Below are 11,071 nucleotides of genomic sequence, written 5' to 3'. Positions count from 1 at the left end.
TCTTTGAGACTACTTTAACTGGCGGGTTCCTAAATTCAGCTAGATTTGAAATTGATGGGGTGCATGCCTTTGGAGACCCTGGGAAGTATCTTCTCTCACTGGACAAAGTTTTCCTACTTGCTAATTCCTGAAATTCTCTTAAGAGCATTTATGCTCAGACTCAAAATGCAAAGTAGCCCTGTGCTGAAGACTTACCTGAAATCAAATTAAAATATAATTGGCTGACATGAGGTCCTCTCTGGGGAAGAAAAGAAAAAGGCTTTGAAAGGAGGAGAGGAGACAGAAGCCAAGGAAGAAATAAATGGGCAGAGAAGGGTGAAGCCTTGGGCACTGTGGGCAAGCAGCCGACTTCACGTGGCTGCCAAGGCTGGCCCTGTCCCTGTAAGAGCTCTAAAAACTAGATCCTCAGCGCATCCCATTTTGGCAGCTCAGAACACTAAATGTAGTTCACAATTTCACTATCTGCCTAAAGTACCTTTGATTCAAAATCAATTCTTGGGGTGGTTGTAGATGGGATGGGTTGTGGATGCCAAAACATTCCCTCAATTCAGTGAAGGACTTGATTGTTTGACATTGTGTGGATTAAATACTATGGTTATTGACTAATTTCTTTCACATTTAAGGATATTGTTGGGACCTCAGGCAGACAAAGCCAGTTTTAGCTCAAGCAACTGCCAGAAGTGACACTGTAATCTTAAGCCTTAAAGGCTTTTACCTTGGAAATCTGACCATGAGAAGGCTAAAAAGGTCTGCTTTGCTTTCTCTGTCCTCTCACTAGAGTGCTGTGTCTGCTTCCCTTCTTGTTTGGCTTGCCCTCTTTGCCCTCGACTTTCATTTCCTTCTGGTGAACCAGTGTCTTTCAAAGGGATTCCTTAGTAGATGACTTCTCACACAGTGCTTCATGCAGGGTAATCAAGGTTTTAAAAAAATCAACTTTTTTGTGACCTCTGAGGTCAATGTGTTCAATCTCTACCTTTACATTTGGTTTTCATTTTTTCTATGAAGCTGGAATGTCGATTTTACCTTCCCATTTCTCTTTCTCTCTCGCTTTTTAAAGGTTTTATTTATTATCTACAGAGAAAGAGAGAGAGTGTGAGCGGGGGTGGGGGGGAACAGAGGAAGAAAGAGAATCCTCAAGCAGCCTCTGCCATGAGTATGGAGCCCGACGTGGGGCTCAATCTCATGACCTCGAGATCATGACCCAAACCGAAATCAGGAGTTGGACGCCCAAGAGACTGAGGCACCCAGGTGCCCCCCATTTCTCTAACTTCTGCTTCTGTTTCTTCACTTTGTTGTCCAGAAATAGAACCATGGGTCTTTACATCCATGTGACCTCAGGTTTTCCCTAATTCCTTTTCTGTTGTCTCCTTCAACATCTGCCTTACCCCCTATATGTAAGTGTTCTTTTGACCAAATTCCCTTACTTTCTTTTTTTTTTTTTTTTAAGATTTTTTTATTTATTTGACAGAGAGAGACAGAACACAAGCAGGGCGAGTGGGAGAGGGAGAAGCAGGCTTCCCACTGAGCAGGGAGCCCGATGCGGGGCTCGATCCCAGGACTCCGGAACCATGACCTGAGCCGAAGGCAGACGCTTAACAACCGAGCCACTCAGGTGTCCCTCCCTTACTTTCTAAGCTGCATTAACTGTCCCTCCTATACGTTCCCGTAATGCCCTATTAAAAAGTAACCAGGGGCACCTGCGTGGCTTAGTTGGTTTAGCGTCTGCCTTCAGTTCAGGTCATGATCTCAGGGTCCTGGGATCAAGCCCCGAATCGGGCTCCCTGCTCAGCGGGGATTCTGCTTCTCCCTCTCCCTCTGCCTCTGCCTCTGCCTGCCCTCCCCCTGCTCGTGCTCGCTCTCTCTCTGAAATAAATGAAATCTTTAAAAAAAATTAAAAAAAATAAAGAAGTAATCACACTGCACTGTAATGAGTTGTTTGCATGTTGATACCCCTACATGGGCTTAAACCTGAGGGAAAAAAAACTGGTATCGATCACTGTTCTAACTCTACTACCCAGCCCAGTGCCTACAACTGCAAACAGACTCTTTGCCCCTCATAAAATATATCCGAGATACTTTGCCTGAAGGAATTGCGTAACAGAGAGGGTCAGGCCCCTCCAGGTGCGAGTTATAGTGGGATTAGAGCTAATGCTTTATGGCATCTGTCCCCAAAACTAGAAACTTACGGTGCTCTTCTGCTCAAGCTCTATGCTGTCAAAATCTTGGTCAATCACCAAACAGTTGTGATAATTTGCAAACTGGTGTTCTATACTTGTTGTTAATGTATATATACTAAGACCTAACTCAGAAAGAGGACAGTACTTTTTGCCATGTTTAAAAGCATGTTAAACCTCAACACAGATGGTTCTGAGACTAAAAGAAAAACTGAAGATCCAAGATTTTATGAATGTACACAGTGATAATCATTGAACCATTTCATTAAAAAAAAGACGTACATATTCACCTGACCAATAAACTTATTTCTAGACATTTGTATGCTGAGAATACTAAACTACGGAGAAAACAGTAATGCTGGAAGCGAGTATTGCTGATGTGATGTTCCTGGGTTGTCAGGAGGGGATGGGCTCTTGACCCAGCAGACACGTTGGCCACAGTTAAGAGCACAGAGAGTCTCTCCATGCAACAGGAGAGAGGGTACCCTCTGGGCCAAGACACAGATGGGGTTGCCTAAATCCTCTTCTGTCTGCTTCTGCTTTCACATTGAAATAAGTAGCAGGTCATTAGCTGAGAATGAGGAGGTATCTGAAAAAGGAATTTTCTAACAGAATGGGATGGCAGCGAATGACTTGCACCTTGCTGAATCCATTGGTCCATTCTCTGTTGGACAATCGGAACGACAGACAGACAGCATTTAACATGCTTTGTCACTCCCTCCTTAAAATACTTCTATCCCCTGCTTTCTCCGTTTCCTCCCAGCTTCACGACCACTCCCTCCCAGCCTCCTTGGCTCGCTCTGCAGCCTGTCTCCAAACTCTCAGAGTTCCAAGTGCCCCACACCTCAGACGCAGAAACTCTTTTTCTGCCTACACTCCCTTGGTGACCTTTTCCGTTCTAATAACTTAAAAACCATCTATGTGTTGATGGCTCCCAAATTTCTATCTCAGGCCTAAATTTCTCCCCTGAATTCTAGGGTAACACATGCATACTCCATGTCTCAGAATGGCACCCCTGATACGGCCCCGATCCCAACCCAACCTGCTTCCCCTGTATGCTTTCCAAAGTCGGCAGACGCCAGCCCTAGTCTTCTGATGATCCTCACACAAACCTTGGAGTCACACTTGGCTACTCTCTTCCAGCATGCCTCATTTTGAATTCACCCACAAAACTTTGTCTATCATTTCAAAATACATCAAGCCATCTCTCCCCAAATATATCACACTTTTTCCAATTCCACTGCCATCATTCTGATGTGAGCTACTGTCTACCTAGCTACCCTTTTTTTGGTTTGCCCTTTCTTTTCATCCGTCCACTCCTGCTACGTTCCATACTTCACTGTTCCTAGAACATGCTAGGCATGTTCCCAATTTAGGGCTTTTGCACTTACTGTTTTCTCTGCCTTAAACACTGTTCTCTTTGTTAGCCATATGGCCTCCTCCTTAATCTCCTCAAATCATTATGGATGTACAGAAAAAAATATGAAAGGGTGTATATCAAAATGTTATCTTTAAAGTTTACAGAACATACACACACATGCACTTAACTGGTTCTCTCCAGATGGTAGAATTTAAGGTAACTTTTAAGTTTCTATATGAATATGTAAATATTTTCTTAGTGTATTCCAGTGAAAATATAATAATGAAGTTTAAACACTTCAAAAGTGATTTTTAATGGAGTGGAACAATCTTATGCATTATAAACCATTAGTGTAAATTAAATTGACTGAGTTCCAATTCACTTTGAATACACTCATACATTCTATCCTCACTGACACAGCTATTTGTATGTAGTAAATGTTTTTTTGCTGTATCTCCAACAGTCCAATCTCCTCTCATCCATTACTCAGTTTCATTGTGTATACATTTGTGAGGATATAGAGATCCAACACTTGAGCTTTACCATGGCATTTTATTTTTTTTTAAGATTTCTTTATTTTAGCGGGGGAGGGGCAGAGAGATTGGCAGAGGGACAGAAGCAGACTTCCCGCTGAGCCCAGAGCCCGATGCAGGACTCCATCCCATGACCCTGAGATCATGACCTGAGCCATGACTGAGATGCTCAACCAACTGAGCCACCCAGGCGTCCCCACAATTGCATTTTAAAATTCTGTATTCACCCTCTACAGATGAGCACTTGCAGGGATGATTGGGGTCGCAGCCATGGCAGAAACAGTAACTAACACTGTGGAGAAGTCCCTATGCCTCATCCTACATTATAAACACACTGTCTGATCCAACCTCAAACTAGCTCCATGAAAAGGGATGCCGCGGCTGTCCCCTTCTAAAGAGAAGCAAACCGACATGCAGAGAGATTAAGAGATTAATTTGCCCAAGATACAATAAAACAAGGAGCCTAAATTCAAAGTGCAGTCTGACCTCAGTGGCTTTGGTCTTGACCAATATACTCTGCTATAACAAAAAAGGTCATGTCCCTGATAATAACCTCCAAAAGACGGGAATCAGATTAATCTGTATCTAGAAACAGGCAACGGAGAAACCTACTGAGGAATTTTTTCACCTGGCACCGGATAACTCCTGAATCTCCCTAAAGTCTCCTGATAAAATGACCTGTGACCTTATTGCTTAAGACAAAGGGCATACAGGAAATATGAAGAAACATTAACTTCTAGTCTTTTCTCCTTTACAAGTTGAGGATAATTTTCAACAAGTTCTATCTATATCACAAATTTCTTATTTATAAAATCAGGGTTTTAGATTCATTTTTTTCTCTAACAACACTTTAAATCTCAACATTAATTTTTGTATAAATATTTGCCTCAAATGTGGAAATATACCCATGGCAATTCCCTTTGACTGTTGGAATCTCAAAAACCAACTTTACAATCAATTATTCAACACAGAAGTTTTGATGAATGAATTGTGGATTCTTATCATGTCCAAAGGGTGGTGGTAAAGACCATCAGAGAGCATGAAGTCGTTAGGTATGACCTTACATATTTTCAACAAATGCTGCTTAAACAACAGCAGGCCGCCAGAATTTCGACAGTTGCTGCCCTTTCCCTGGACAGTAGGACAGAAAAAACAGGTTTGGGCCTTTGTAAATGTCTATCTAATGTAAACAAAATCTCAGGAAGCTGATTCCTAATAGCTAGAAAGTAAAGGTTGAATGTTCAAAGCTTCTTGTAATGTTAATTCATGGCTAGCATCCTTTGAAGAACTTTAAACATAATGAACGCGGGGACATGAACCCTGGGCGCTTGGCTAATCAACATTAAGTTGCATGTAGACTGGCAGTGTTCTATGAATACGCTCTGAGCAGACTGACACATGCTTGACTCTGGGAATGAATCAAAATTGTCCTTGAAGTCTTTATTATTATTAAAAGACTAGAAAAGTGAAGAGAATGGAAAATAAACTTTATCCAGTCTTAGGGTCAATAAAGGTATCTGAACATGCAGGTGAAAAAGGACTTGGAACCTGGAAGCCTTAGGTGAATAGTCAGGAAATTTCATCAGAACTTTCCACGTTTGCAACAAGGAAGTAAAAAGTTTAAAAGCAATGAGGAAGCAGCATTCATTCTAATTAAAGTAAATTCTGCCATCACCCAAGAAGTTTGCCTTCAAAATACAATCGTATAAAATAAAGGGTTGCTTTCTAGCAAGGTGAGTAAGTGCCCTATGACCTGTTGCAACCTCCCCCGGGTCCAGGGGTTTGGCTGCTGAAGCTAAACCCATCCCCGCTATGGTTTGGCGCCATCTGGTGGAAGTTAGAATCTGGCTTTAGAAGCAAGGAGCTGATTCTGCGTCCCGCGGCTGGAGGCAGAGGATTTGTAGATCGGGACGGCAATTTCTGGAACCTCCCAGTTAGTTGATACCGATTTCTTTTCCTTGTCAAGAGCAGCATTAAGAGAATCTGACCCATGAGAATATTGAAAATGAGGCAATCCACTCTCTCTCTTGCTCCCAATATGGAGGTTGGGAGGACTACAGCCACCAATCCCCAATCGCACTATATCCAAATTGGTGTTACTATACCATTTTACTGACCTTATGCTGTCCATGAACTCCTGGTTCAACCTTAATTCTGGAGGCTAATGCTGAAATCACTTACTCTTGTAAAAGCGGTTGTATTTTTTTCTTCTTTTCTGAGCTGACCATCCTTCCAGTTTCCAAGGTCCCTAACGTGGGGCTATTCGAAGGTCCTCCTGTGTATCTCACACTCCTTTTAAAGTCCATTTTACCTGTAAGGGTTTCAAGTTCCCCAGCTTAGTTTTGCCTCGTTATCCACTACCCTGTTTGTTTTATGACTTCCAGAATCTCTTTACCATTCTTTGCTATTGCTGGGAGTGACAGCTTGGATTTAGTTTTTTTTTTTTTTTAAGATTTTATTGATTTGAGAAAGAGTGAGTGAACACAAGTGGGGAGGAGGGGCAGAGGGAGAGGGTGAAGCAGGCTCCTCGCTGAGCCAGGAGCCCCAACGAGATCATTTCCTGAGCCTAACGCAGGCGCTTAACTGACTGAGCCACGCAGGCGCCAGCTTTCTTGGATTTTTAAAGTGTTGGCCTATGCCAAAGGTTTGTTAAGCCTCATTTTTTTTTTTCCTTAAGATTTTAAGTAATCTCTACACCCATTGTGGGGCTTGAACTCACAACCCTGAAATCAAGAGTTGCATGCTCCACCGACCGAGGAGCCAGGTGCCCCTTTCCTTTAGTCTTCAAATAATTTTTTTTTTCAGCATTTGCAAAGTTCCCTCTGACCCCCACCAGTCTTTAATGAGAAATGGTGCTCGTGATCCCCTTAACCACATTCTGTTTAAACAACACAATTCTTTTTTTTTTAAGATTTTATTTATTTATTTGACAGAGAGAGAGACACAGCGAAAGACGGAACACAAGCAGGGGGAGTGGGAGAGGGAGAAGCAGGCTTCCTGCAGAGCTGGGAGCCCGATGTGGGTCTCGGTCCGTGGGGCTCGATCCCAGGACCGTGGGATCATGACCTGAGCTGAAGGCAGACGCTTAATGACTGAGCCACTTAGGCGCCCCTAAACAACACAATTCTTAAACAAATATTTGTTATCTTACTTATTGCACTTCCCGGTCTGGACAGAAGAGTAGCACTTGTAACCACTGCTTTTCTTTTATTCAGTTTTCCAGAAAATTTTACATCAGGCAGAAGTCCAGAAAGCAAGGACTGTCGCTGTAAATCTTGTAAAAATGATGAGACAATTTCCTGGAGTACACAGATTATAGGCAATGATGGTTCGTATCTATTTTCAAATTTCTTTTTATTCCACATTTACTGGGAATCTTGGTCTCATTTTACTCCTCTCTGCCTCAGTTTTTTTTATGTAAAATTAGAACATTAGATTAAATATTCTGCATTCTGTTGCAGGACTAACACTAATAACTATTGTCATCACCATAACATATTTGTGTACTACTTTTTCTTTTTTTAAAAGATTTTATTTATTTATCTGAGAGAGAGAGCATGAGCAGGGGGAGAGGGAGAAGCAGACTCCCCACTGATTGGGGAGCCAGATGTGGGGCTGCATCTCAGGACCCTGGGATCGTAGCCTGAGTCGAAGGCAGATGCTTAACCGACTGAACCACTCTGGCGCCCCTCTTTAGCACTACCTTAACTACAAAGTACTTCCATATGCTATCAGTTAAATTCCCAACAGCTTTGAAAGCCAGATATTTTAATTTACCATTTACAAAGAAGAGAAATCAGGCTTTAAATCATTTATCCAAATGAGAAAAATTGGTAGGTAATGGAGTCAAGATTCAAGCCGGAATCTGAATCCAAATATCAAGTTCTGTTACTACGCCACCCTATTTTCTCATTGGAGAGATCAGTGATGTACTTCATTATTTTTTTTTCCCCCATTAGGCTCTCATTTAATGGCTTCTTGAATATCAGATTAGACTCATTCTAGGGTGACACAAATCTACCGTACACATTGTTTCTCTCAAACCATTTCCAAAAGCCAGTTCTACTTTCAAAAAGACCCTCCTAAACATGCAGGAAATTCCAGACTGCTCTGCTTCCCACAGTTGCTCTTCTTTCAAAGTGGGAAGTTTATGGATTATGGGAAAAGTGCCAAGATCACTACTGGGGAGAGATGAGAGCAGGTATTCTAAGAAAGTGAAACCAGGTTAGCACAACAGTATGATTGCTAGATTAGCATTTGAACTCCAGAAAAGCCCGAAGAACTCTAGAGATTGAGGACAGAGACCAAGGGAGGCAGTTAGGGGATGAAAAGGGGTGTAGGCTCTGATGAACGGGGTTCATTTCTTGAACTACTCCAACAAACTGAGTTACACCTTACTCAATCCTGCTGTTGGATTAGAGTCTAGGTTTTATCTGCAAAATACCTACAGCATCTGGTACAGGGGGGACGGGTCTGCAATGCTACAAAATGTAAAAAGTACACAATTCCGTGTCAAGAGCATGGATGGTATCCTAAATTATTATGTCCAATTATATGGGAGACATTTCAACTGAAGCCAATTAATTGAATCTCTGCACCCCTTTATAATTCTGTCATCTAAAAAATATTCTGGATTATGATGTTTTAAAAGGTGTTTTAGGGGCACCTGGCTGGCTCAGTCAGTGGAGCATGCGACTCTTGATCTCTGGGTTATGAGTTCAAGCCCCATGTTGGGCACAGAGTTCGCTTAAAAATTAAAAAAAAAAAGTCTTAAAAAATATATTTTAATGCTACCAGCACAGTGATGTAAATAAAGCCAAACTGTATGCTTTGACTTGAGACATGCCTGTGTTGGACAAATTAATCCATGTAGTAACTATTTATAGAGCATCTATTTGTGCTGAGTGCTGGGGAACAAAGTTAAGTATCTCCTTGGTCCTCATAGAGTTTATATTTTATTTACACTTCCACTTAATGGTCTACATAAAACGTGGATGCACTTTTTAGAAAATCTGGCCATTGATAAGTCAAAATTTACTTTTAACTTTGGTATAAACTTGCCTTGACAACTCTCACTCCCACAAGTAAAACAAAGCAAGAGATATGTTTGGCAGAGCAACTATTTATGTCCTGTCTTCTGTGTTGCCAGGGTGATGGAAGAAATACTGAAAACACTGGAGGTGGTTGTTTTATTGGCAAGGATCCTGACTTTCACTTCCAAATGGAAGGACTGTAAAAAGCAAAATGTAGGCTGGGGTGTAGGCAGTGGACTGGCCATGGCTACACATCGACTAGATGAATGGATTATTGGTGATTAACCAAATCGGATGCTGTTGTTGGAAGTGTAATACTCATAGGCAATATTTTTGTAATAATATTTTAAAACAAGAGATTTTAGTGATCATCTCAAATATTGGGGTTTTTTTTTTTGAAAAGCTAAAACCCTATCTTTGTATGCTTTCAAATGTTAGTTATGTTTTTTGCCCACATTTCTCTACCTCTCCTTTCTTTCAGTGGGAAACAACTCAAAAGGTATACTGAGCTTTTGATCTCTCTTCTAACTAAGAATTGAAATGTTGCCACAGTCCAAGTTCAGCTTCTAAAGAATTTTTTTAACATACTGATTATGTACTTTAAAGGGAATAAATTTATATACCAATGCTGAAAAGAGAAAGTCATCTGTTAGGTCAGCTGGATTTTCTGTCTTACTTGAAAGCACCACATTTATGCAGATACACGGACTGGGGGTAAGCAACTGGTAACTTTTTCCTCCCTCACCAACTTCATTAAATTAATCTCTTAACTTCAAGCCAACTAGTACCTTGACACTGAATTAAAAACAAAACAAAAAAACATTTCCTTGTGAGGTGTTGTGGGTTGACCCTAGCAAACTTCATGTCTTCCTCCCCACAGTGTGCTGAGACATAATATGGTGTGGGGAGACAGAGGGAGATGGAGATAAACCAAGACTACATTTCTTAGATTTCTGCTAGTTTTTTTTTTTTAAGGTTTCAAATGTACTTTATTTCTTCAATTATGCTATCATGAGTAGTAAGAGTTGCTTAGATGACAAGTTGGTTTTGAAACAATTCTGTGTTACGACAACTATAATGGTTACTGATGTTTTCACTCCTTTGTGGTGACTCCACCAATGGAGGACAGGTTCCATTCTATTCCAATCTGTGTGATTCCAAATATCCACACAACAACACAGAAAGTAGTTCTGCTGGCTGGCGCAACATTACCATATTTGTCGAGAAAATCCAGTGAGTATTTTATGTGGTTCTGTCTTGCCATAATTTGCTCAATGCTTCTATTCTTGAGATCCTTAGTATATTTCTGGCCAAGGGAAACATCATGAAGGTGTGATAGGATTGCATGTGAGTGCAGCTGCTGGTGTATTTCATTGCAAGAAGCCCTGGTAGGAACTCAAATGTTCTTCTCAGAAACTTCTAGATTCAGCTTGTATTATCAGTTTATTATAAAGGATATGTTTCAAGAAAAGCCAAATGGAAGAGACGCACAGCGTAAGGTATTGGGGTGGGGGAGCTTCCATGCCCTCTCTGGGTGCACCCCATCCTCCTGGTACATCAATGTGTTCACCAACTTGGAAGCTCCACTGCTGGGTTTCTTGCTACTTACATGGTTTTGTCAATTATATGCAATGATGTAATATTTGAAAAGCAGGAAAAATATGGAGACATTTTATATGTTTGACCTGTTTTGTTTCTGTTGATAATCTGTCACACTGATGGGAATTCTTTTCTGCACCAGTATTAAAACTTTTCTGCAGAGTTTTACTGTCTATTTTCTAGCTTCTTGGGTTTTGAGAAACATTTTACAGCCAGCTCTGGAGGCCCAATATGGAGCTCACTTCTCCACCTCTTCCAGCAATGTTAAAATTACCTAATCCTCTCTTAAGTTACTTTCTGCTCAAAATACTGAAACTAGTTTTGGTTTTCTATACTAAACTGTCTGATATACATCCCATGTCCTTCCCAGCT

At 41.1% G+C, this 11,071-nt stretch overlaps 1 pseudogene; it reads right to left on the bottom strand.

Moving 5' to 3' along the window:
- Positions 1 to 10,181: 10,181 nt before the first annotated feature.
- Positions 10,182 to 10,426, bottom strand: LOC102741920 (cytochrome c oxidase subunit 7B2, mitochondrial-like; annotated as a pseudogene).
- Between the last annotated feature and the right edge of the window lie 645 nt (positions 10,427 to 11,071).

Source organism: Leptonychotes weddellii, chromosome 12 (genome assembly GCF_054177405.1).
Source record: "Leptonychotes weddellii isolate Sample4059 chromosome 12, ASM5417740v2, whole genome shotgun sequence".
In the NCBI taxonomy this organism is placed as follows: domain Eukaryota; kingdom Metazoa; phylum Chordata; class Mammalia; order Carnivora; family Phocidae; genus Leptonychotes; species Leptonychotes weddellii.
The sequence above is the reverse complement of the archived record's forward strand: the minus strand, read 5'-3'. Positions and strand labels throughout refer to the sequence as shown.